The 27,724-nt window shown below is 39.3% G+C and overlaps 1 protein-coding gene and 1 pseudogene across 1 annotated transcript in view; both read right to left on the bottom strand.

Annotated features, from left to right (window-relative positions):
• On the bottom strand, window positions 1-26,836 carry LOC143683421 (eukaryotic peptide chain release factor subunit 1 pseudogene; annotated as a pseudogene).
• Window positions 14,616-27,724, bottom strand: part of LOC143685204 (uncharacterized) — a 55,187-nt gene continuing 42,078 nt past the window's right edge. The window contains exon 3 of the mRNA XM_077162920.1: window positions 14,616-15,396. The gene's annotated coding sequence lies outside the window, so the exon portion shown is untranslated. The remainder of the gene's footprint in view (window positions 15,397-27,724) is intronic.

Raw genomic sequence — 27,724 nt, 5'->3', positions numbered from 1 at the left:
GATATGCCATGGGTAGGGGTGGGGGTTGGGGTGGGGTGCTTGGAGCATGGTGAGGGGGCAGGTGACAGGTTCAGTTGCATAGGGTGAATAGTAGGTTACAGGGCGGGGAGGTGCGTGTGAGGGTAGCACTTTCAAGGACAATGGTGTAGCTTACTTCCTTGTCCCTGCCTCCCTATCCATGCACTCTGGGCTTCCATTTCAAAAACGGCAAGGGGAGCTTTATGCTGTTTGTACTAGCTGGACTTCTCTGGTTCTCTGCCTCTCAGTTCTTCAGCTTTTACAACCAGATCTTCCCTATGTGGTGTAGAAGACCCTCCAGGTCACTTACACCCCAGAATCTCTGTCCCAGTCACCTTCCTGTCCCTCCTCTAGCTATCCTTGGACCAAGGGTGAACTTGACCTAGTCTGTTCCACTGTCTTCCCAGAGATATCAACTGGCTTTTTAAACCCTTGGTCCTTCAAAATCCATTTGGTATCTGAGGCATGCCATGACCTTGCACGTCATCTGAGTTCAAGTCCAATTTACAGTCCAGCAGTGAAACATCAAGTTCAGGTTTTCAGGCCCACTCTTGGATCCAGCATGGCTAAGTCGTTGGTGCCAGAAGCCATGCCCCATCCCTTCCCATTCTTGCCATTCCCTCCTTCGCGTCCATAGTTTCTCATGAGAGGTGCTTGTAAGTCCCATATTCAAAATGGATGCTCCTACCCTACCCGAAGTTTAGGGGCTTATCATTGCAAACCATCCCAACAGGGGCCTGCTCTCATTCAGCTCATGTTCCCATCCAGTCTTTTTGTCTGTGAAGTGAGATTTATCCTTCTCTTGTTCTGGAGCTAGATAGATAATTTTCTCCTCTTCTGTGCTTTGGCAATGAAGAATGTATCTCATTATATCCGGATTTTCATAGACCATTAGAATCTCTACAGCTCCTATTTCCAAAGCCTTTAGTGTATCTTCAACTCCAAAACAGTACTTGCCCATATCTTGGCTGATTTCATCAAAATATTGTCCTTTTAATTGCTTCTCTTGAATAAATTTCATGTTGCAGAGAACTTCAGTAGATAACTCAATAAGCTTGGTTGAATCCGTTTTCACTGCCATAGGAGGTATCAACTAATTTTAAAACTTTTGATTGCAATCTCTGATCAAACATATCAGACTGACTTAGTTCAGTTTTGAAGTCAGCTGATCTAGCTAAGATGAGACCAGCCACATTTGCTTTGCTCCCAGAAATAAACAGCTGCACAGCAGTCTCGGCTACTTTCAGAACATAGTTTTGTCATTTTTCCATTCTTAAATGGGAAAAACATAAGGCAGACTGACCTCTTCTTTGAGTGGTCCACTATGAATTTATGCAGACTTCTCTTGTGTTTCCTTGAGTGGACCAAGGATCATCTAGTACAATGAAGCCAGACTTGCTCTCATCTGAGAGTAGTGTTGTAACTGCCTTTATATTGAATTTGTTGTCACACAAAGACAATGAGCATTAATTGATTTGAAAGGTTCAAAGTCAATGTTGACTTTCTTTTCCTTTCATTCTTCCATTACTATTGTCCTACAGTAAACAACAGATCCTTTGGAGGGACTTGGTTTGAATGTTTGGGTCTTTGTTGTTTAGATGTAGTGGCTCCCAGGACTGATGGTGGCTTTCTTCCTTTGTATATTGAAGTCCCTGGAAAAGTCAAGGGTGGACTGTAGTAAGTGACAGCCCTAGTGCAACCTGCCACCTGTTTCCTTGTGACCCAAAAGTAAGCCTTGTGTTCAGGAACTGTGCTGGTCTGGCTTCAAGCATGTGATGATAAATGTGCAGACTCCCTTCTCGGGATACCCTGAGGTCAAACACATCTCTTATAGATGATCGGTGGTGTCCTGCCTCCCTGCACATTCTTCCCCCTGAGCATACGTAAAGGTTCATTGCTGATGGTTAACTTCTAGCACAGTCATAGTGTCTAAAGTCCTAAAGACCTAAAAAAATTAGTCAAAATTTTGTTGCCAGTCATCATTCTTTAAAACAGGAATTCACAATTTTCTTGTAAGTTATTTACTGAAATTGATACTGAATAATTTATTTCCTTACCTTCAGTTAACTTTTATATGTATTTCAGAAGACATAATATATGATTATAATGTGCATACTGTAACAGTAAGTTTTCAGAGGAAATAAAGAAAAATCTGTTCTCAAAAAAATAAAGATTCATTGGAGACAGTCAAGCTAAAGTATGTGCATTTCATGGCATCCAGTTCTCCCCCAATAGCATATCTGTTTCTGGTGGAGAGAAGCAGGGTCCTGCCATCTGATGCAAGCACAGGGTGGATGTAGACCACCTTCCTGTGTTGGCTGGGGATTTACACCCACAGGCCAGGGGTAACTATGCCCATTACTGAAACCCACCTTGCTCTGTCTCCTGTCTATGTGAGCAAACATCATTCCACCCAGTGCCTGACACCTGCCATGCATGAGAGGGTTGGGACCCTGCCACTGCCACTGCCATTGCCACTCTGCTGGTGGGCACTGCTATGCTTTTACCTACCCTCCATGTGTGAGACTTTTGCCCTGGAGGTGGTAGCAGGTGTCTCTCTTTGTGGGCAGGGTACCAATAATTACCATGTGTCACTCAGTCTTCTTAGAATTGCAACTATAAGAGTGAACAATGGCAGGCAAACACTGGTTCTAGTGAAACATATTCTAATAATGATGAAATGTATCTTTGCTTGTTCTCAGTGTCTCAATAAATGGCTCCAGAATGACTGAGATATAATGAAATAATTTACAACAGTGCAGGCTGATGTATGGTGAAAATAAGCTTTGTATAGAATGGTTTTAATATGGTGCCTATATATTGGAAAATGAGACTCCAGAAGACTCTCAACTCTGGCCTTGTTTTTTAAAACAATTGATTTGTTCATTCATGCTGCATAATTTGCACCAGATAAAATAATATGGTCTCCTTCAACCAATGTTTTACCAGTCATGTTAGATTTTCTGTCTTTGTTCCCATTTGTTTTTTGTTCTTAGCACTCACTGCATTCTAGGATTGTTATCTACTTGCCCTTGTTTTTATTTATTTCTTGTCTGAAATGCCTTACTTACCCTTACCATTTATTCATTGAAATTGACTACTCAATTAGATTTCTCCCTGAGACTCAGACTTATCTAAGGATACAATATATGTTTACTTATTGTCTTTTTTTTGCATTTTAGACAATTATCTCTTTTGATTGCACTTGTGCTCCTATACTATCATACCTCAGGTTGAAGTGAGGAGAGAATAATAAGTTCCCACTAAATGGTCAATTTGGGTTGTGAATTGAATGGAAGGAGGGCAGCAAAACTAAAAAAAAATGCTATCAGAAAAGGCATACTTATATTATTTATCCCATGTTTTTTATCAGATCAATGGGAAACATATTTGTTCTACTTTACAAGCTGCTGGAATGCAACACACCAGAGATGGACTGCTCTTAATAAAAGGGGATTTATTTCATTAGTTCTTCAGAGGAAATTCAGCTAACTTTCAACTGAGGTTCTTATGCAGGAAGGCACAGGGTGATCTCTGCTAGCCTTCTCCCCAGGCCTCTGGGTTCCAATAACTTTCCCCAGGGTGATTTCTTTCTGCATCTCCAAAGGCCTGGGCTGAGCTGCGAGTACTGAGATGAGGTGTGCTGAGCTACTTGGGCTGTGCTATGCTGTGCTCTCTCATTTAAGCACCAGCCAATTAAATCAAACATCATTCATTGCAGCAGTCATGCCTGCTAGCCAACTGCAGATATAATGAGCAACAGATGAGGTTCACGTACCATTGGCTCATGTCAGCAGCAACAGAACTAGGTGCCTTCACCTGGCCAAGTTGACACCTGAACCTAACTACCATATGTCCACCCTTTGTCAACTTGGCAACTATATGCATCACCTTAAACTAAATTAAAGTGTCACAAATTTTCTTCTGGCTGTGGACCTATGAATCTCAAAACAAGTTATCTGGTGTCAATATACAAAGGAGCGAGAGCCGCAGGATTCATAGGGAGAAATTGGAAGGAAAACCTGCAGGGCAAACACCATTGGATTTCAAAGTCTGAAAGTCATTCAGACTTTAGGCTTCAGACACTCCAACTTTAGAAGGTGGCAGTCCCACCCTTTCCAAGGGCCTATGCAATGGCCCACCTCTTTCCAAATCAACCTCAGGGAACATTGAGGAGACCACCTTTTATTCAGCTCCACTCTCTCCAGGCATTGGGGCCACCCTGGGCTCTCTGCCATTTCCAGGGCACATGTTCAACCCCTCCATGTGGTGGCAACCACGCTCTCCCCAGTCCCAAGGAGCATGCTGTATCTTATCAAAGGCCTGAGATGGCACAACTCTTCCACTGCAATAAGATGGGAGACTCATCCTCTGTCCTCAGGGCAAACTCACCCTCTCCACATATTTGGGTGGGTCCACTCTCCTGGCCAAGGTTTCTTGGCTTCAGACCCAAGCTTCCATAGTTCTCACTCTGCAAACTCCAATTTGTCCCTTTTGTGTCCCCCTTTGTCCAGATTGGCAGTGGTTCCATTTACACCAACAGTCTCTTCAAGCACTCCAGGACTTCTTCATTCTCTTCTCAGTTCCTCCCAAATCTTCCCCTTATTCATCAAAAAACCAAAAACAAAAAGCTGTCCCAACATAGCTGGTATTTGCAAACTGCCACAGCACCCCACTCCTGGTACCAAATCTGTTCTAGTTTGCTAGCTGCTGGAATGCAACATGCCAGAGATGGACCAGCTTTTAATAAAAGGGGATTTATTTCATTAGTTATTCAGAGGAAATTCAGCTAACTTTCAACTGAGGTTCTTTCTTATGCGGGAAGGCACAGGGTGATCTCTGCTGGCCTTCTCTCCAGGCCTCTGGGTTCCAATATCTTTCCCTGGGATGATTTCTTTCTGCATCTCCAAAAGCCTGGGCTGAGCTGCGAGCACTGAGATGAGGTATACTGAGTTGCTTGGGCTGCGTTATGTTGAGCTTTCTCATTTAAGCCCCAGCCAATTAAATCATTCATTGCAGCAGGGATGCCTCCTAGCAACTGCAGATATAATGAGCAACAGATGAGGTTCATGTACCATTGGCTCATGTCAGCAGCAACAGAACTAGGTACCTTCACCTGGCCAAGTTGACACCTGAACCTACCTACCATAATATTATGCATCACAGCACCACCTAGAGTATCAAGTAGCCCTCCTAAGGCTAGGAGAAGAAAAGTAGGTATGTTCTGTATATGACAGGGAGATAAAAAAACAAATATTTTGTTATCAAAATGCTAAATCTTGACAGAATGTATTTCTGTATACCAAATATTCTGTGCCCACTCTGTGGGATATCTAAGAGATATCATCTAGTGTTAGAAAAATGAATCTTTGTAACATTTGTCCAGAAGTGTTTGATAATTGCTTACAGAATGAAATTTGTGTTTTCTATTTTCCCATTACAGGAAGATTTTTTTTTTACAGTTATTCACCTCTCTTTCCATCACTTATGGTTTATGTGGTCAAATTATTTGCATTTTCAGTTTTACAGTTCACCAGATAATGAGGCCATATATATCCAGAATTGTTAGAGAGGTACATGTCTCACAAAAATCCTAGATTTAAGCTGGATTCTATAATGTGGTAAGACTTTGAAGCTTTCTCTTTCAGATAGGGAATGTATGGTGACCCAGGGCTCAGGCTCCCATCTAAATAGCTCATAACAAACCTGCTTTAGCCAAGGACCAATGTCAGGAAAGTAAACAATATCCCTGGAGGGAGAAGAATGCAATCACCAATGGAAAATAGCATTCACTGTATCTTAGTCTTAAACACTAACCTTAGTAAGGCATCAGGTTTTTGGCCCCTTTAATGATTATTCTAGAAACCAGAATTCCTTCTACTATATGGAATGTCTTTGTTCTAAAATCATATGTTATTGCTGGTACTCTGCCTTTCCTGGTAGGGTACTAAATATCCAACCAGCTGGCAACAGACTTCTCTTGTTCATAAGTCCCAATAAGCCCATATCTGCTTTTCTGCCGGGTGGTTTTTTTGTTTGTTTGTTTTTTTGCTTGTAGCAGCTTGACCCTGTACTCTGCATGAACTTATTCTGGACCCAAACAATTGATGAGCCAGCCAGAAGACCAAGACACCACCAACAGCAGTAAGCATGCATCTGGGGAAGGGAAAATCCCTGGGGGAAATCCTGGTTGGCACACACTGTCCATGTCAGGAGAAATGGCTGCCCTCCTGGATGAATGGGAACTGCCTTGAGAATGGGAGATGCCCTGAAAACTCCAGTGTGGCTCCCGACTGTTTTGGAATAAATAACAGAACAACTAAATCTTAGCAAAAGGAAAAGAGAACACAAAATAGCAGCAGCCATAGCCTGGCCCCTTCAAGGAACCTTATATGTAGCCACAGAGGCAGGACAAATGGCATAAACAACATCTAGAGGAGGAATTAAAATTACAGAGGGACACGTGGCTCACTCAAGTGGACATGAAAGTTGCCTTAACTGAGTGCTTGCATAGAGGATGTTGGTGCTAGTAGATATGGAGCTGAATGTACTTTAATTTATGGAAATGTAGTTCAATTTAACAGACCCATGGTGTCCATAGATGTCTATGGGGAAGAACAATCAGCAAATGGCATAATTTGATCTTGCAAATTGGAATATTGCCAACCCTTAACCCCTGAGAATAAACTGTATATATTTCTCCTATGCCCAAATATATATTAGAAGGTGATAATCTCTTAATTTTCACATTACAACCTACTATAGGATAATTCTACCTCTGATGTAGAGTAGTGAAAACAATTTCAAAGAAGTGAGTGGAATGTCCCCCTGAAAAAGTTCCAGAATCTTGGAGGATAGTAGCCACTAAGCGACATAAGCTCCCAAGGGAACATCAAGAGATTTCTGCAACCATTAAGGAACTAGAAAGAGTGGGGATATTAATACCAACCCACAGCCCCTTTTACTGCCCTGAGTGGTGCAGCAAGGAGACCTGATGGAACCTGGTGCATGACAGTGGATTACTGCAAATTAAATAAAGTAATGCCACTGCTGTATGCAGTGGCTCCAGACAGTGCCTCTTTTCTACAAGAAACAAGGAATGAATTATCATTATCACTTTGTTTTCAATTTAGCTAATGTCTTCTTCAGTATTCCCTTAGATAAGCTCAGTCAACCTGCTTTCCCCTTCATCTAGGAAGGATGACAAAGGACTTTTCACCATGCTCCCAACAAGGCTATTTACACAGCTTCTGGGATTTCCCTAGAGAACAGGGGAGAAGAAGGGGCACTGCACAGGATTAAGAAATGACAGACACAAGAAGTTAGTTAAGTGGGGTCAGGGAACTCAAGCTCATCATTGCCAGAGTAAGAGCAAGAGCAAGAGCCCTGAATAAACTGCTGTCCACACATTTATTGTGTTTTTACATGGGAACTGCTTTTAGTGGGTACAGTCAAAGCAAGATTTATTTTGAACATCTGTCATGCCTGTAAAGCTACAAAATTTGATTCCTAGCTCCTTGTCTCAGGAGCTGTTTGTTTCTTATCAGCATATTCTTTATTCAGGTCTCTTCAGGCTCTCAAGTCGGCATCCTGAGAGCATTTGCTTCAGCAGTTTACAACATTAGCAGGGCATGGTGTGCCTATGCCCAGTGTCCTCAGTCAGCCCTGAGAACACCAGTTTCTGCAGTTCCCTACCTGAAACTGTTCAGGCAGAACATTTCCACAGTAAAGCCAGATTAGTTAAGGTGTAGCCCAGGTCAGACCTCATTTCACAGAGGCCGGGGGCCTTGTCTCACAGGACGTGGCCTTGCCAACAGCTAGAGGCCTGCTTCATGTAAAGCCAGACCTGGGCTCCAACATCTCCCCTTTTATTTTTTATCTTTGTAACACTAGCATGACAGAGATCAAGGCAGCAGTCCTTAATTTGGATTCATGCATTTCCAGACTATGCATAAAAGACAAAAGAGAAGAATTAATATCACTATTATGCTAATAGTAAATCCTTCTTATGTTTCAGCCTGTTAGTGGATGTAGAGATTGCAGCCTTGAGCAATCCCATTCGTAACATCAGTGCTTTCTAATAGTTTGGAACATTCTTTTGCATTTCTATTATACTTGCTCAAAGTTCATTACTATTTAGAGTTAAATTGTCTTGGTGCCCTTTTAATTTTTTCCCACTTATGTTCACTTTCATTATATAAGTAAGGAGATATACAGAAAGATGCAATATTCTAATTACATAACAAGTGCTGTTGCATTTTAAGTGATTGAATTTCATCTCCTAACATAATTACAGTCTGTTTTAAGTCATTCACATGCAGATTAATCTCTTAGTCTATTTTAACCTGTTGAGTCCATACTTTACTTGCATTTTTGTGTCAGTTTTGCACATAATGTGCAGTTTGAATTTCTTGTGTTAAAGCCACTCCAGCTGCTGCAGCTGTAGTAGTGAAGGCTGTGATTCCCAGGATCACCATAATTAAAGCACCAATAAATCTTTTGGTGCATTTAAGCACATATTGTAAAGTCTTGAGTAAAATGTGTATGTCAGGTGAAGATTCCCATGGTCGTTTGGTTTACAGGAAGCCATGCTCCAAGGTGCCTTCTTAAAAGAAGAAAAGTCTGATTTTTAGAAATAGAGGATTTAAGACAAGTAAATAATTTACAATCTCAACATTGTATTTCTGATGAGAATGAATTAAAAGCAGTTGTTCCTGCTAAAATAACGTAAGGATTAACCACACAAGCTTGAATAAAACCAGTTTGATCAGTTTTAAATTTAAGAGAATGTATTGAATTTGTTAAAGAGTAATTTCCTTCCCAAATATGAATAGGGGCTAAACTCATGGCCAATTTCCAAATTGCTGTTTGTTTTGGACTTGAGTTAACAAAAGGAGATAGGGCTACCATTCCCATCCCATGCCACAAGATTTTATTTGTAACATTGGTATAAATTTCAGTAGGATAATTATTCAGAGTAAACCAAGGCAATTTAACCAAACACTTTGAGTCGGAACTAAAATTCTGAATTGCGTGCCCCTTAGGGGACTGATCCATTAGAATTCCATAGGAACCTTTAACAAGCATTGTTCCCATTGAATATTCTCTGACTCAGGTGTCCATGTAGATGAATTTTTACATGAAGGCAGCTCAGTAGGAACAGGCTCAGAAATTGATTTTTCTTTATATGCAATGCTCATTCCAGAAAGCAGACGGAATTTAGCTGGAGAATTGGTTTTCTTGGAAGTATAACCTAACCATCTCCAAAGTTCTAATTTCAAACAGGGCATATTATCATGGCTTGAGAGACATAAAGCAAAGCCTTGAAATGCCATCAAAAAGGCATTAAATTTCTCTCCCTCTTCCTTTTGGAAGTAAGGGAGGTGAGAATCAACTGGCCCAGAAAGATAAGTTGAATCATTAATATAAACAGCCGCAGGATTATCTTGCCAGAAAACAGGTCTTAACAGTGGAGGATTAGGTATATATGCCCCAACAGTATAATTTTCAGCTTTAGTTTTAGGTATATTTAATATAGTTGTGAAGATAACAAGCAACATCAATTTATTTAAGTGCTTATTAAAGTGTAAGACAATGTGACTTACAGATAGTTTAACCCTAGTCACCAAAGTAAGAAACAAGTTAAATGTGTTTCTTTCCTTGCCTGACTCCATAAGAGTTTCCTCAGTTTCCTGGGCTAACTTTTTTATTTGCCCCCATGAAGGTGGCTTAGCTTGTTGGGTGTGGGACATCACCACACATTTTTTCTTCTGTGGCTTCCTGCTCATATCTTGGCTTGATTCTTCTAGAAGGAATCCAGAACAATGGCTGTTCCTCACCTGTGGAAACACAAGCATACCCTTTTCTCCACACTTTTACCCATCCAGGCTTCCATTCATCTGTATCTAAATCTTTCCACCAAATAGGTTGTACTAAAAATTGTGATAATTCCTTTGACCAATGTTTTTGTGGCTGTCTCAGAGACTTCTCCTATAATACTGAAAAAATTTAATGTTATCACAGCTTGGCTGCATTGATTTTTAGGAGTAGGAGAGAATATCTCCCCATTTCCTCTTTTTTGTTTTTGAAATTGCATTTTGAGTGTTTGATGAGCTCTTTCTAAAATAGCTTGACCTTGTGGGTTATATGGAATTCCTGTTGCATGCTTTATGTTTCATAATTGAAAAAATGACTGAACCTTTTTAGGTATATAAAGCTGGCCCATTATCTGTTTTTATTTGTGAAGGAATTCCCATATGACCAAAACATTCCAGAAAATGAGCAATAACATGTTCAGCTGTTTCTCCACTTAAAGGAGAACCTACAATAGAGCCAGAATAAGTATCAATGGAAACATGAACATAAGCCAGTTTTCCAAATGAGGGGACATGTGTAACATTGCCAGATTTCTATGGCTGTAAACCCCATGGATTTACTCTAGCTGTGAATGGTATAGAATGTAAAGAACCACAAGTTGCATGGCATTGAATAATTTGTTGTGCCTGAGCATGAGTTAAATGAAATTTTTGTTGTAAACCTTAAGAATTGCAATGTGTAAGATCATGCCATTTAGAAGCTTCCATAGTTCCAATTAATAATTTATCAATTCTATCATTACCTTCCACCAATGCACCTGGTAATTGTGTATGAGATCAAATATGAACAATGTAAATGAGTATGTTGTCAGATAGCATTTTGTAGTTGTTTAAATAATTGACCTAATTCAGAACTATCAGTGTTTAAATTAACTGTTTCAATATTATGAGTGACAGTAACAGAATATTGTGAATCTGCCACAATATTGAGTGAATTTGGTTTATCTTTTATTAATTGAATAACTGCTGCTAATTCTGCTTTTTGTGCTGAAGTGCACTTAGTGTCCCATACTTTTGTATCTGGTCCATAATATCCAGCTTTCCCTGATTTACTGGCATCTGTAAAATAAGTATCAGCATTAGTTAAGGGTGTGTCACTGACTATTTTAGGCAAAATCCAAGTACTAAGTTTGAGAAATTGAAATAATTTTGTTTTAGGATAATGATTATCAATTTCATTCAGGTAATCTACAAGGCCTATTGGCCAATTTAAATTAGTTTGATATGCACTTTCAGTCTGTTGTTTGGTAAGTGGAACAATAATTTCTTCTGGATCTTGTCCACACATTGTCTTAGCCATAATCTGCCATTAAAAATTAATAGATCCACTTTATGTAGGTAAGTTAATTTTTTCATATAGAATGAGACAAAAGTATCCATTCTAGTATAGCTTCATGTTGTGTTAAAATTCCTGTGGGAGAATGTTCCAAAGGAAAAATTAAAGGCCATGCAGTTACTCCAATTTGAATTCTATGCAATTGAGATGAATGAATATGTTCTTTAAGCCATTCTAATTCCTTTTCAGCCCGAATAATTTTCTGGGACTATCTAATTAACGATTTCCTTTCAAAGTAGCAAATAAATGGTGTAAGGCATAAGTAGGAATTCCAAGCCTGGGTCATAACCTATTAATGTCTCCTAACAATTTTTGAAAGTCATTTAGTGTTTGCAAGTGATCTTTTCTTATCTGAACTTTCTGAGGAGTGACAGTAGTTTTATTTACTATACTGCTCCAAGTATTTATATGGGACTGTTTTTTAATTATTTTCTGGTGCCATTTGTAATCTTACCTTATTTAGTCTTTGTTCTAAGCTTTGAAAAGAAATTTGCAACTATTCTTCTTGTTCCATAGCTACTAAAGTGTCATCCATATAATGAATGATACATGCTTCAGGGTATTTGTCTCAGATAAGTTGCAAAGCCAATCCACATTCCCTGGTATATTGTAGGGCTGTTTAACATGCCTTGAGGAAGAACGTTCCACTGATATCTACCTACTGGGCCTTGATGATTGTATGTGGGCACAGTAAAAGTGAATTTCTCTTTATCTTGCTCTGTTAAAGGTATGGTAAAGAAGCAATCTTTTAAATCTGTCACAGTTAATAAACCAGTTTTTAGGAATCATAACTGGCATAGGCAAGCCAGGTTGTAATGACCCCATAGGTTGAATTACAGCATTAAATTTTCTTAAATCAGTTAACATTCTCTATTTTCCTGATTTCCATTTCTTTTTATAACAAATACTAGAGAATTCCAAGGACTATGTAATTCTTCTATATGTCCCACTTTAAACTGTTCTTGAACTAACTGAGTTAGAGCCTCAGATTTTTCTTTAGATAAGGGCTGTTGCTCAACCCACACAGGCTCATTTGTTTTCCAAGTTAAAGGTATGGGTTGGGGTGTAATGTCAGTAGTGGCACCAATTATAAATTTGGATAGCTGTTATGGTCAGGTTCATGTGTCAACTTGGCCAGGTGGTGGTACCTGTTTGCTGGTTGGGCAAGTGCTGGCCTATCTGTTGCTCTGAGGACATTTCATAGAATTAAATCATAATCACATTGGCTGCATCCATAGCTGATTCCATTTGTAATCAGCCAAAGGGGAGTGTCTTCTGCAATGAGTAATGCTCAATCTAATCACTGGAAGACTTTTAAGGAGGATTCAGAAGAGACAGGCTCTCTTCCTGCTTTGGCTGGTGAACCTCTCCTGTGGAGTTCATCCAGACCCTCCATCAGAATCGTCAGCTTCACAGCCTGCCCTGCAGATTTTGGACTCTGCATTCCCAGGGTCATGTGAGACACATCTATAAATTTTATATTTGCAAGCATTCCCTGTTGATTCTGTTTTTCTAGAGAACCCTAACTAATACAATAGCCAAGGTCTTTGTGAGGACTTTGCCCTTGAATATTAAAATTTTGTGAAGGGCTCTAAAGTGACTTGTAACCCATATTTTTCATCATGTCCTTTTTTACTGCAGGAACAAAGAATGGAATGTTAACATATTCTTCCCACTGCTCTAATAAGTCTCTACCCCAGAGATTTATTGCTATGTCCAGATCATAAGGGTGAATGGTTCCTGTTTGACTATCTTGCCCTTTACAAGATAAGATATTAACACTTTGTTGGACAGTGTTAGCCATGTGAATTCCATGTAAAGGCTGGCTTAACATTTGCAGAGGCCAGCTTAATGGCCAGTATTTTAAAGCAATGATAGTAATGTCTGCTTCTGTATCTACAGGTCCTTTAAAAGATTTACCTTCAATCTGTATAATGCATTTGGATCTTTCTCTAGTTAATAACTCTTGCCAGTAAACTTTTTGCTTTCTAGTACTGCTAAATTCTCTTATTCTTTTCTTTCCTGAATGTACCACTTTATAATATGGTAAAAGTAATAATTGAGCAATCCAGTCTCCTTCTATAATTTGATATGGATCTTGTACTGAAATCATAACTTGAATTTCATCCTTATAGTCCTCATTAATGACTTCTGTATGAACAAAGATATTTTTATTATTTAAATTACTTTGTCCTAGCATGAGTCCTACTGTTTGTGCAGGAATAGTATCATATATTCCTTTCTAAATTTTTTTAGGATTAGAGTCAGGGACTAGCATAATGGTTTCAGCAGTAGGCAAGTGTACTGTGGCACTCCCGCTGGTTGCAGGGGACAAATCTTGGACCCGTTGTTGGAGCAAGTTTGAACTGGGCATTGCATCCACTTGACATTGTTTTGGCTGGCATTGTTTTGCCCCCATACCCAGTTTCTTGGTAACAAATTGCCTTCAATATCAAATTGAGAGCTACATTGATTGCTCCAATGATGACCTTTTTGACATTTAGAATATTTTCTGGGAGTGTTTCTTCCTGATCTAATTTCCAAATTACCATTATTAGTTTTGGGATGAGCTCCAAAATTATTTCTAGCTTTACAATCTTTTTTCATGTGTCCAGGTTTTCCACAATTGAAACATTTCCCCTTTCTGGGACCCTTTTATGTTTATTCCAGCAATAGCTTCAGCTAACATTTGCATTTATGTGGTTCTGAACCAATGTCTCTGCAACATCTAAGATGATCCTCTAGATGGTCCTCCAGCAGCTTTAATTGGGCATAAAGCATTTGATATTCAGTATTAGCATTATAAAAAGCAAGTCTTTGTAATAACAAATCTTTTAATTCCACGTGAGTTACTGACTTTTCTATATTATCTTTTAATTGAGCTATAAAATCAGTATATGGTTCATTGGTTCCTTGTAAAATTTTCACAAAAGAAGGAGTCCCAGGAGGAATAATTTGTTCCCAAGCTCTGATACAAGCAAGTTGAGTTTGAACAATAGCCGCATCATTATACTGTATCTGAGCTCCGACCCCAGCATATGGTCCAGTGCCCATAATTTGATCTGCTGTGACTGGTACTGGTGGCTGTGCATTAGCATTTCAAGCTGCTTGTTGATTTGCTTCATTGAATAAACACACTTTCCACGGTAAAAACTGAGAAGCTGTTAAGGCAGCACAAGCAAGCATCTCCCAGTCCCATGAATTAATCTCTCAGACTGTGCTAGTCCTCTTAAAAGTCCCACAGTATATGGGGGGGTGAGGTGCCATACTGAGCATAAGCAGTTTTTAACTCTTTTAACATTTTAAAAGGAAGAGGCACATGTTCAAATTGGTGCCCTCCTTGAGGAAACTTGTCATCAAGAGGAATTTGAGTAATTTGTATTGGAAACATATAAGCCTCTGGATCCCCCTCTAATTGGGCTTTTCAAATTCCCAATGAGACCTTTGGTCCTTTAGGAACCACAACCAAAAATCACGGTGCATATTCATTTGTTACATTGTCAGGAAGAACAAAAGAAGGACACTGAGTATTTTCTGGTAGTTCAAAATAAATTCCTTTACTGACTAATTTATCTACAGAGGGCAAAAAAGGAAATTCCTCAGAATGAAAAGAAGTGGACTTTTTCTCCCCTTTTATTTCATCTGTGGCATCAGCTAACCCATCACTTTCATGGTCACTGTCACTTTCATTTTCTGAACTGCCATGTGGAAGTGGTTGTAATACAGCTGTAACTAAATTACACAAAGACCAAATAGAAACAGGAACATCTTCCCCTTGTCTGAAAACCTTTTTAAATTCCTTTATTATTTCATGCCATTGTTTGAGTTCTACAGTTTCTTTTTCTGGCAACCAGTGATAATGTCTGTGAATAAAGCAGAATAACTCTCTGAGTTTATCTTTTTTATTTTCACTCCATTTGCCTGTAATAAAGTATATAATATGGTTTCACATTCAGCATGTAAAGAAGAATATTGCCCCATTTGTAACTTTGATTATAACATTCCCAGAAAAAAACTTTTTACCAAGTTCTTGGATTCTGGAATTTCCCTCCTTCTGGGACCTGGCGACGTGACTCAGTCTTCTCCAATCTGTTGGAGCCTTCCCTTATTCTGTCTCCTGTTCATCCCTGTTGGGCCCCACATTGGATACCAGTTGCTGGGATTTCCCTAGAGAACAGGAAAGAAGAAGGGGCACCATGCAGAATTAAGAAATGACAGACACAAGAAGTTAGTTAAATGGGGTCAGGGGACTCAAGCTCATCACTTGCAAGAGCAAGAGCCCTGAATAAATAGACATTGATGTTTTTATTGTGTTTTTACATGGGAACTGCTTTTAGTGGGTATAGTCAAAGCAAGATTTATTTTGAACATCTGTCATGCCTGCAAAGCTACAAAGTTTGGTTCACAGCTCCTTGTTGCTTCCTGTTGAAACAGAGCTCGAAGGATATTAAGGAATGATGAGAAAAAAGAAAGGAAGAAAGAAAGAAAGAAAGACACAGACGGGCTCAGGGGGTCTGAAGCTTGAGTTTACTTCAGACAGACTTCAGACAACTTTATTCTCAACCAGATCCTAGTTATATACCACAGGATGTCAATAGATATGCAGGCATTTCCTGAGGGAGCAAGATTCTTATCTCACAGTGTCCTTCATACTTAACATAACTGTTTTGGGTAAACATTCTCTTCCTCCCAGACTGCTCTACATAACAATCTCCACAGTTTACCGCTGCCATCCTGAGGCCAGCAGCTTGCAACAAATTCTGTAGGTCTTGCTTTAAACTCTTGGCTTCTACAGCTCCTTGCCTCAGGAGCTGTTTATTTCTCATCAGCATGTTTATTCAGGTCTCCATGTCTCAGGACCTGTTTATTTCTTATCAGCATGCTCTTTATTCAGGTCTCTTCAGGCTCTCGAATCAGCATCCTGAGAGCATTTGCTTCAGTGGTTTGCCACATTAGCAGGGCACGATGTGCCTATGAGCAGTGTCCTCAGTCAGCCCTGAGAACACTAGTTTCTCCAGTTCCCTACATGAAACTGCTCAGGCAGAACATTTCCACAGTAAAGCCAGATTAGTTAAGGTGCAGCCCAGGTCAGACCTCATTCCAAAGAGACCAGGGGGCCTTGCCTCACAGGTACTCTGACACGGCCTTGCCAACAGTCAGAGGCCTGCTTCATGTAAAGCCTGACCTGGGCTCCAACACATAGCCTGACCATTTAACACTGCTTAGTTGAAAAAAGACTTGGTGAATTGGAAGAAATTCAAATTTGTGACTTTATTTCATTACATTGATGATATTATGTTAAACAGTGATTCTCTCTCAGAATTGAAAAAAGTGTCAGAAATATTAATATCCCATCTTGAGGGCCTTGGATGGGTAATCAATCACAAAAACCTACAATGGCCTAGCTGCTCTATCAAATTCTTGTGTTGTGTGGTTGGGTAAGACAAAAATTATTCCTTCTGCAGTAATGTATGAAGTACAATGTTTTCCATGCCATGTATGCCAAAGCAATTAATGGCCTTTCTGGGATGACTTGGATATTGGAGACATTCCATTTCCCATTTGCAAATGTTAAAACAATTGTACATGCTAATAAGAAAAGGTCATACTTGGGTATGGGATGACCCTCAGCTTGCTGCTTTGAAAAAGCAAAAAGGGCATTAGCACAGATACAAATACTAATGGGTGTGGATCCTGAGTTACCCTGAGAATTGGATGTGGCTGGCACCAACATTAACTTTGGGTAGGGTCTGTGGTAGGGGCAACATTCTAAATGAGTATTCCTAGAGTTCTAGTCACAGTATGGAAAATGGCAGAATTAAGATAGAGCCCCTTAGAAAAGCAACTGTGTATTGCATGTAATGCTCTAGTGCAAGTGGAAGGTCTGACGTAGAACTGTCCTGCCACCTTGAGAACTGCCCTCCCAATACAGGCATAGATTGTGGATATATTCAATAAGCCACACTCTGGCAGTGCACAATCAATTACATTAATAAAGTGAAAAGCTTACTTGTTGCAATGTAGTGTTTACAATTCTACCCTCTTAATGCCAAGATGCAAAATTTTAGGACCAGTGTTATATGTAGAAGATTCAACAGCTAAAATTGTCACACCTGATATAATTGTTGAATTATGCACTATGAAGGACAAAGGAACAATTCCAGAATCTGCTTAGTACACTGATGGCAGCCTCCCACATGGACAGCTGTTGTGGTACAACCCAGTACTGACACCATATGGTGGGAGACAGGTGCTATACAAAGCAGTCAATGGGCTGAGTTAAAAGCCATATGGATACTAATAGTGCATGAACCAGGAGATGTGCTGTCTATACCAACAGCTGGGTGTTTACAAAGTCCTCATGACCTAGATGGCAACCTGGAAACAAGAACAATGGACAGTCATAAGTTGCTCCCTATGGGGAAGAGATCTGTCGGAACATATCTGGTATGCCAGCCAGTGACAAAGGTAACTCTATCGTGTCCCTGCCCACACTCCTAACGTGCTAACCAGGAATGTTGAGGCAGACGCCCTCACTCAAATCCTGAGCCACACTACTAAAACTCAAAAAGTAGCCAAGTCATTGCATCAAAAGAGCAGACACCAAGGGCTTCAAATCTTATGGCACTTAGCCCAGCAATTCCAGCTACCCATCACATGCCAACAACTTATAAGCATCACACTGAGTGCTCATGGTGCTCCCTGCAATGACCATGCCAATTGTCCCACCAGATGGGACACATGGGCTAATCACATCCTACAATGACTCAGGGAAAGCAGATTACATTGGTCTCCTTCTGCTCTTGGAAGGAATAAGGTATGCATTCACTGCAGTAGACACTGCTTGGGACTTTTGTTAGCTTTCCTAGTGGAGAAAGTTAATCAGTGAGCTACCATACACTGCTAGGAAAGGTAAGTGCCCTCTACAGAATACCTATACAAGCAGTGATTGGGGGACGGCTTTCATTGGTCAAATGACCTATGCATGGGCTATGGACAATGATGTAATGTGGACTTTTCATCTACCCTATAACCCCATGGGTGAAGGTCATATAGAATGACCTCTTAAAAGAACAGTTGAAAGATGATAAGAATTCCTTACAACAATGGACTAGAAGGCTTTATCAGGCCCAATCTGCCTAAACTCTAAACTGTGAATTGAAGCTCCAGCTCCTATTGAAATGCTAATGAAAGGACGTATGCAAACTCCAAGAATACAAATTAAAGGGCCAGCCACTTTATAGCCTAAAAGGAAAAATATAATAATTTATTGTTGCCAATACCTCAGACCATACAAATGATGGAAAAGGAAGTCCTTTGGCCGTGGTGCTGGCCTCTGATTGAGAAGCCTAAGTCATGGGGAATAGGCATCACCCTAAGCATTGTAATATAGCCACAATTTATGCAAAAATTGTCTGTTAAAATTTTTATCACCATTCCTGAGCCTCCTATTCCCATGGGAACCTTACTTATAACTATGTGGACCTTCTCATGCCTAGACTAATGACTGATGTCATGGTGGAAAGGGGAAGCTCATAAAGGGCAAATGTGGAAGCTGGTAAGGAAATGTTCTGATGGCTGACATCATGTTTCCATTTTACTTAGGAAAGTCTTAGAGCATGGGAAGCCTGTGGTTGCTTAGGAATGAGGAATTTAGTTGGTGCTAATTGATAAAGATCTGGCTGTACTTTTATTTGTTCTTCTGGGTGAATTGGGCATTTACTGGAAGTAGAAAGTTGGCATGGGGGTTAGCATTTGCACCTCCATGTTGGGCTTACGAGATTTTCTTTGTTATAGATATTTCACTATTTTTGTTTCTCAGGAGATCCCTGACTAATACACATATATAAATAAATAAGTGAATAAAAATAAATAAATTTGGGAAAAAGGAAAGAACCCCCTTATAGTAGAATGACAACGAATAAATATAGAAAGAATAATGGAGCTAGAGAGTCATCAACAGATGCTAAAATTAGTAAGTAAAAGTTTGCTCAGGATCAAGGTATTTGCATGGTCTCAGGATAACTCTCCATTTACTTTACTTATTTCTAAAGAAACAATGGTAACTTCACAGTGGAGTGATCTGGCAGACATCACCTTAAGCAAAAGATTAAAATTGACAGCATCTATTTTAGAAAACTGGCCTCATGTCTTCTGAGGTGATGGATCATGCCCAGATCTTGCATAGGGAAAAGTAGCTATAAGTGATATTTTAGATGCAGTTGGCAAAATCTAAATACATGCTATTGATTAGATAACAATATTGTGCTAGTTTGAAACTGTTATGTACCCAAGAAGAGCCATTTTCTTTCAATCCTGATCTAATCTTGTGGGGTCAGACCTATTGTTTAAGGTGGGACCTTTGATTAGATTGTTTCCATGGAGATTGACCCACCCAATTGTAGGTGTGATCTTTTGACTGGATAGAGGTGTGACTCCACCCGTTCAAGGTGGGCCTTGATTAGTTTACTGGAGTCCTTTAGAAAGGGAAACATTTTGGAGAAAACACAGATGCTTCAGAGACTACAGAGATGCAGACATTTGGAAATGCTTGGAGTACTGTTGGAGAAAGCTTAGACACTGACTTTTGGAAATGCAGAAGCCCCAGGAGATGCTAGTAGCTGAGAGTGCTGAAAGAAGCTGAATAGGAACCAGACTCCAGCAGATGATGCCATGTGCCTTTCCATGAGATGCTAAGCTAAGAGATGAAACCCATAGTTTTATGCCAGAGCAGCTAAGTCAGGACCTAGTGATGCTTAAAGAGAAAACCACTGGAACCAGAAGCTAAAGGAAATGGAACTGGGAATAAGAACCAGTAGCCATATACCTTCCCATCTGACAGACATGAGCCTTTCTTCTTGGGTCAAGGCATCTTTCTCTGAAATGCCTTAGTTTGCACATTTTAATGGCCTTAGAATTATAAATTTGTAACTTAATAAATCCCCTTTAAAAAAGACAACCCATTTCTGGTATATTGCATTCTGATGGCATTAAAAAACTAAAACAAATATTACATCAAAATAAATGCTATTTTGATAACTGTGAAGGTTATGTGTGTGAGAATTTCCCATTCTATGGAACTACAAAGGCAAATGGGGAAAACAAATTATTTGCAGAAAAATTTTCAAGGTGAAAGAAGTTAGGTACACCAGTATAATAAAGTTTATTTTTTTTCCTGATAGTAAAGACATTTTATGTTACAATTTGAAGATACAGAAAAAAAACTGAAGGCTAGAATAAAACTACTGAATATGAACTACAGATTATGTAACAGTAATTTAGCAATGTTAAATTTCTGCATATTATAATTGGACTGTGATTATGTAAGAGGATACACTTGATGTTTGGGGTTTGATTTGAAAATATTTAGGGCTAAAAGTATACAACTTTTTTTCCCAAATAGTTTCATAAAAAGTTAATAGCACTAGTAGATATTATATAAAGAGTGATAAAGCAAATATGGCAAAAATATGAACAATTAATGACTCTAAGTCATGAGTACATGGGGCCATTGGACTTTTTGCAATTTTTCTGAAATTTGACAAATTTTTAAAGAATTGAAGTTAATAAAACTGTTACCCATGTCATTTCTGCTCATATTTTATAGGCAAAGCAAATTTAAAAATTAGGCAGGCATTGAGTAGGGTAGAGAAGTATAATTCTACTGTCTTCCCAGGAGAGACAGAATCAATATTTATGAACATTCCTAATTTTTACTATGTATTCAAAAGATACAACTTCCAAGATGTTCAAGTACATAAAAAAAAGAACTTAATAACACCTATATTTGCCTGTAAAATTGGCTAATGTCTGAAAAGTTACAATATTCGATGCTAATTGGAATGTGGAATACTAAAAATTATTTGTAGGATAGTTTGGAAATACCTATCAACTCTTAAGTCTTCTAAAAATTTATGACTTTGAAAAAGAAATACAAGGCATCAAAATTGGAAAGGAAGAAGTAAAACTATCACTGTTTGCAGACGATATGATACTATACGTCGAAAACCCGGAAAAATCCACAACAAAACTACTAGAGCTAATAAATGAGTACAGCAAAGTAGCAGGTTACAAGATCAACATTCAAAAATCTGTAGCATTTCTATACACTAGTAATGAACAAGCTGAGGGGGAAATCAAGAAACGAATCCCATTTACAATTGCAACTAAAAGAATAAAATACCTAGGAATAAATTTAACTAAAGAGACAAAAAACCTATATAAAGAAAACTACAAAAAACTGCTAAAAGAAATCACAGAAGACCTAAATAGATGGAAGGGCATACCGTGTTCATGGATTGGAAGACTAAATATAGTTAAGATGTCAATCCTACCTAAATTGATTTACAGATTCAATGCAATACCAATCAAAATCCCAACAACTTATTTTTCAGAAATAGAAAAACCAATAAGCAAATTTATCTGGAAGGGCAGGGTGCCCCAAATTGCTAAAAACATCTTGAGGAAAAAAAACGAAGCTGGAGGTCTCGCGCTGCCTGACTTTAAGGCATATTATGAAGCCACAGTGGTCAAAACAGCATGGTATTGGCATAAAGATAGATATATCGACCAATGGAATCGAATAGAGTGCTCAGATATAGACCCTCTCATCTATGGACATTTGATCTTTGATAAGGCAGTCAAGCCAACTCACCTGGGACAGAGCAGTCTCTTCAATAAATGGTGCCTAGAGAACTGGATATCCATATGCAAAAGAATGAAAGAAGACCCATCTCTCACACCCTATACAAAAGTTAACTCAAAATGGATCAAAGATCTAAACATTAGGTCTAAGACCATAAAACAGTTAGAGGAAAATGTTGGGAGATATCTTATGGATCTTACAACTGGAGGCGGTTTTATGGACCTTAAACCTAAAGCAAGAGCACTGAAGAAGGAAATAAATAAATGGGAACTCCTCAAAATTAAACACTTTTGTGCATCAAAGAACTTCATCAAGAAAGTAGAAAGACAGCCTTCACAATGGGAGACAATATTTGGAAATGATATATCAGATAAAGGTCTAGTATCCAGAATTTATAAAGAGATTGTTCATCTCAACAACAAAAAGACAGCCAACCCAATTACAAAATGGGAAAAAGACTTGAACAGACACCTCTCAGAAGAGGAAATACGGATGGCCAAGAGGCACATGAAGAGATGCTCAATGTCCCTGGCCATTAGAGAAATGCAAATCAAAACCACAATGAGATATCACCTCACACCCACCAGAATGGCCATTATCAACAAAACAGAAAATGACAAGTGCTGGAGAGGATGCGGAGAAAGAGGCACACTTATCCACTGTTGGTGGGAATGTCAAAGGGTGCAACCACTGTGGAAGGCAGTTTGGCGGTTCCTCAAAAAGCTGAATATAGAACTGCCATACGACCCAGCAATACCATTGCTAGGTATCTACTCAAAGGACTTAAGGGCAAAGACACAAACGGACATTTGCACACCAATGTTTATAGCAGCATTATTTACAATTGCAAAGAGATGGAAACAGCCGAAATCTCCATCAACAGAAGAGTGGCTAAACAAACTGTGGTATATACATACGATGGAATATTATGCAGCTTTAAGACAAGATAAACTTATGAACCATGTAATAACATGGATGGACCTAGAGAATATTATGCTGAGTGAATCCAGCCAAAAACTAAAGGACAAATACTGTATGGTCCCACTGATGTGAACGGACATTCGAGAATAAACTTGAAATATGTCATTGGTAACAGAGTTCAGCAGGAGTTAGAAACAGGGTAAGACAATGGGTAATTGAAGCTGAAGGGATACAGACTGTGCAACAGGACTAGATACAAAAACTCAAAAATGGACAGCACAATAATACCTAATTGTAAAGTAATCATGTTAAAACACTGAATGAAGCTGCATCTGAGCTATAGGTTTTTGTTTTGTTTTGTGTTGTTTTGTTTTGATTTTACTATTATTACTTTTATTTTTTTCTCTATATTAACATTCTATATCTTTTTCGGTTATGTTGCTAGTTCTTCTAAACCAATGCAAATGTACTAAGAAATGATGATCATGCATCTATGTGATGATGTTAAGAATTAATGATTGCATGTGTAGAATGGTATGATCTCTAAATGTTGGGTTAATTTCTTTTTTTCCGTTAATTAAAAAAAAAAAAAAAGAAGGGATAATTGGAGATGAAGGGATACAGACTGTACAACGGGACTGGATATAAAAACTCAGAAATGGACAGCACAATACTACCCAATTGTAATGCAATTATGTTAAAACACTGAATGAAGCTGCATGTGAGGTATAGGTTTTTTGTTTTTGTTTTTTTTTGTTTTTTTTCTTTCTATTATTGTTTTAATTCTTATTCTGTTGTCTTTTTATTTCTTTTTCTAAATCGATGCAAATGTACTAAGAAATGATGAATATGCAACTATGTGATGTTATTAAGAATTACTGATTGTACATGTAGATTGGAATGATTTCTAATTGTTTTGTTAATTCTTTTTTTAATTAATAAAAAAAAAAAAATGAAAAAAAAAAAAATTTATGACTTTGACCCGGTAATAACATTTCTCAGAATCTAAGTTGACACATAGACACATTCATATATGATGAACTATTTGCAGTGATATTTATAATAAAACAAGAGAACAATGCAAATGTTCTACAATAAAAAAATGATTAAATGCACTTGATGTGCCCGTATGGTAAGGGCAATTTACAACTATTATAAACAAACTTTTAAAGAATCCTGGTTTATTCTTTATATCTAATGCACTAGGAAAAAAGCAAGTTATAAAACTCCATTGACAGAAAAAAGGAAAAAGCTAATATGCCAATAATGGTGAACTTTAAATATTTTGAATTTAAAGCTGCATTGTTTCCCATAAATCTGTTTTTACTAAAATAGATAATATACCTATACTATTTTTAAGATAAAAAGATGATTAATAACCATAAATGAGGATCATTACATTTTTATTTATATAGAGATATGCAATTTGTTTAGCCCTAAAGCATTTAAGTTTTTATTGCACCATTGTCCCCAACCCCACAGTCTCTGAAAATTCTTTCCTTGGAATAAGTGAACATTTGAATATTAGCTAAAATTATCAATAGTTTTGATACTTTTGCACTTAAATTTTCTGCCTCAACAACTTATTGCTGGGAAATGTGGAAAACCAAACTGTTCTAATGCTCACAGAGCTAACAGTTTATTGGTAAATAAAGATATTTATCAAATGATACTTAAAATGTAAAAATGCTGCAAAGGAGAGGTACATGATGAGGGAATAAAATAGCAGATGTTGAATTGAATCAGGGAGACCAAAATTACTTGAATAAATGATGAAGACTGAAAATTAATAACTAGTTAACTAGTTTATCTAGTAACTAGGTAAAGGTGGGTGGGAAGAATATTCCACTTAGAAGGGACAATATGCTCACAAGATCTGTACTGGATGGAAATATAGCTAAGTGTAAGAGATACAGAAGGTTCTATGGCTGGGAAATAAATATTTTTCTTTTTGGGTGGGCAATGGAAAGCCATGATAATCTACAGTATGAGTGGGAAGAATGGAATGATTTTATTTGCATTTGAAATGTTCACCCTGGCTATAGTTGGTAAAGCGAGTTTGCAAAGAGTTGGGAAGAACACAAAAGGGTATGTTGGATAATAAATTAGGTCCAGACAGAAGAAGATACACTAGGAATGTGAAAGGAAAGAAATGGGGAGATGAGTGGCACATAAAGAGGAATGATTGGTATGTTTCAGTAATTGTTTGTATATAGGAAATTATGCAAGGGATGGTGTAAGGTATGGCTCATTTTAAATTTTTATATGTAAGCAAAATATGAATTCATTCATTAAATTAGTGACCTTTGGAAGTGGGCTTTGTGATAAAGGGAGAGAGTGTCAAAACTTTTGGATATGTTGGGGTAGAAGTGCATTTCATATATTGAATGAGAGATGGCGATGTATTTATAGTTTTGGGGGAAAAGGGCATCTGTAATAGTGATATAATTGTTGTTGTCATTGTTGTTTTTTCATTTTGGTGCCTTGTATTTATTATTTTTTTCAAGACAACCAGCTTTTTGAACACCATATATTTAATGTGTTTCTATTTCCCAGTAATTTGAAATGTCATCCTTAGTAAACACGTAATTACTATATGTTAGGTCGGGGGAACAGGGAAGGGCACTGCAACTGGAGCTGCAGAGGCTGTGTCGCCCCTCCCAACTTGGCTTCTGGAACCACCCCCTCTGGACACCTGACTTCCGGAACAGCCCCTTCCAGACACCTGACTTCTGGAAAGCCCCTTCCGGATACCTGACTTCTGGAGAACCACCCCTTCCGGACATCACCTGACCCGCTTGCTTAAAAACTGCCCATGCCATCACCCAGGTGCTGACTCACCTCCCTCCATCTTGGATTCAGTGAGCTCTGCCAAGGAGTGCAGAAATAAACCCACCCACTTTAAATTTCCTGGTCTACCATCCTTCTTTCTTACCCTTTTGCCTCCTAAACTTTTCATCTTGGTGCCGAAACCTGGGAGAGGAGCATGGGTGCTGCCCACCTGGCCAGAGGTGCTCCAGCTTCCTCTCTCCTCCTTCCTCCACATAGCCAGCAACAAGGGATCCTTCAGCCCACCACTACATCCACCACAGATTGGGTAAGTCCCTCCCCTCCTAGCCCTGCTGCCAGGTCTTATGGTTCTGAGAGAGCCTGTCCATTAATTACTCTCCGAAAATCGTGAATTCATGTCAGGTTCTCTTCCAAGGGCTGAGATGAATGGGGATGCCCGCAAGCCTCACTTCCTTTCCTGGGACTTGAGAAGTTGTGGGGATGCCCCGCTTTTCGTTTCCCTCCCAAATTCAGGTCCAGGACCTGAAAGGGCCTCAAACCAGGGTGAGACGTCCCCTGGGGAGATGAGCCCCCACTTGTAAGAGCTCCAAGGACTTTCTCAGGGCGTTGGGATGCTGACACCCCTAGGCCAGTCCTTTATCCTCAGAGACCCATCAGTATGGGCAATAAATCCTCAAAAACCAAACCTTATACTCCTCTAGGTTGTCTTCTGACAAACCTATCCACACTGGATTTACTTCCAGACATCCGGCCAAAATGCCTCACTAACTTTTGCAAAAAGGCTTGGACCCAGTATCAATTGGATAATGGTTCTCATTGGCCTGAGGGGGGTACTTTCAATTTTAATATCCTTACAAACCTCTGTAATTTTTGCCAGAGGAATGACAAATGGGCTGAAATTCCTTATGTCCAGGCTTTCTTTCTTCTGCACTCCCATCCCTCCCTTTGTACCTCCTGCTCCACAGCCCAGGTTCTCCTAGCTGGAGAAACCCCTAAATCCCCACTTCTAAACAAACAGCCCAATGAAACTTCCTCCTTTTCTCACCCCCTCGATTCATCTCCTTTTAAATGACCAGGGTCTCCACCAGGTTTAGGGAAACTATTCTCTCGCCCCCCATCCTCCTTCCCCTCCAGCAGCACCTCAGCCACCATTTTGTCCCTCACCTTCTCCTTCCCCTCCAGCAGCACCTCAGCAGCCATCTTGTCCTTCTCTCCCCCCCACCACCACTCCAGCAGCATTCCCACCACCATCTTATCCTTATCTTCCCCCTTCTGGACTAGCAGCTATCGAGCCGCCATCTCATCCTTCCCTTCCTCCTCCTACTCTATCAGCTTTCCCACTCCCACCTCCCACTTCAGCTCTTCTGCCACTGGCTAGAAGAGCTATCCTCACCCATAAGCTCCCATACCCACTCAAAAATTACTTTACTCTGTCCCCTCCAGGAAGTTGCAGGACCTGAAGTGTTAATTCGAGTACACACTCCCTTCTCCCTGGCCGATCTCTCACACATTGAGAAATGGTTGGGCTCCTTCTCTAATGACCCAACTACCTATACTAAAGAATTCCAATATCTGGCTAATGCCTATGACCTTACCTGGCATGATATCCATGTAATCTGCTCTTCTTCCCTCACTACTGATGAGATGGACCACATTTTCAATGTGGCCAGGGCTCATGCTAACCAGGTGCATATAACTGACCACACCATGCCAGTGGGGGCCAAGGCAGTACCAGATCAAGAGCCAGGGTGGGACTCTCAGATTGATACCCCAGCGGACCCTCAGATTGATACCCCAGCGGACCCTCAGATTGATACCCCAGCAGGGAGAAACAGATGAATTAGGTGAGACAAAATGTTTACATACCTCATAGCCAGCATACAGAAATCTTCCCATAAAGTTGTAAGCTAAGGGAGATTACTCAAGGTCCTGAAGAAAATCCTGCTGCTTTTCTAAACTGGCTCATGGAAGCCCTCTCCCAATATACCCACCTAGACCCTGACTTGGAGGCTGGTAAAACCATTTTAGCCATACATTTTATATCCTAGTCAGCCCCAGACATTAGCTGCAAACTTAGAAAAATCGAGGATGGTCCTCAGGCCCCTATTCGTGACATGGTAAATATGACCTTTAAAATTT

The sequence above is a fragment of the Tamandua tetradactyla genome, chromosome 5 (genome assembly GCF_023851605.1).
Source record: "Tamandua tetradactyla isolate mTamTet1 chromosome 5, mTamTet1.pri, whole genome shotgun sequence".
Taxonomy (NCBI): Eukaryota; Metazoa; Chordata; class Mammalia; order Pilosa; family Myrmecophagidae; genus Tamandua; species Tamandua tetradactyla.
The sequence above is the reverse complement of the archived record's forward strand: the minus strand, read 5'-3'. Positions and strand labels throughout refer to the sequence as shown.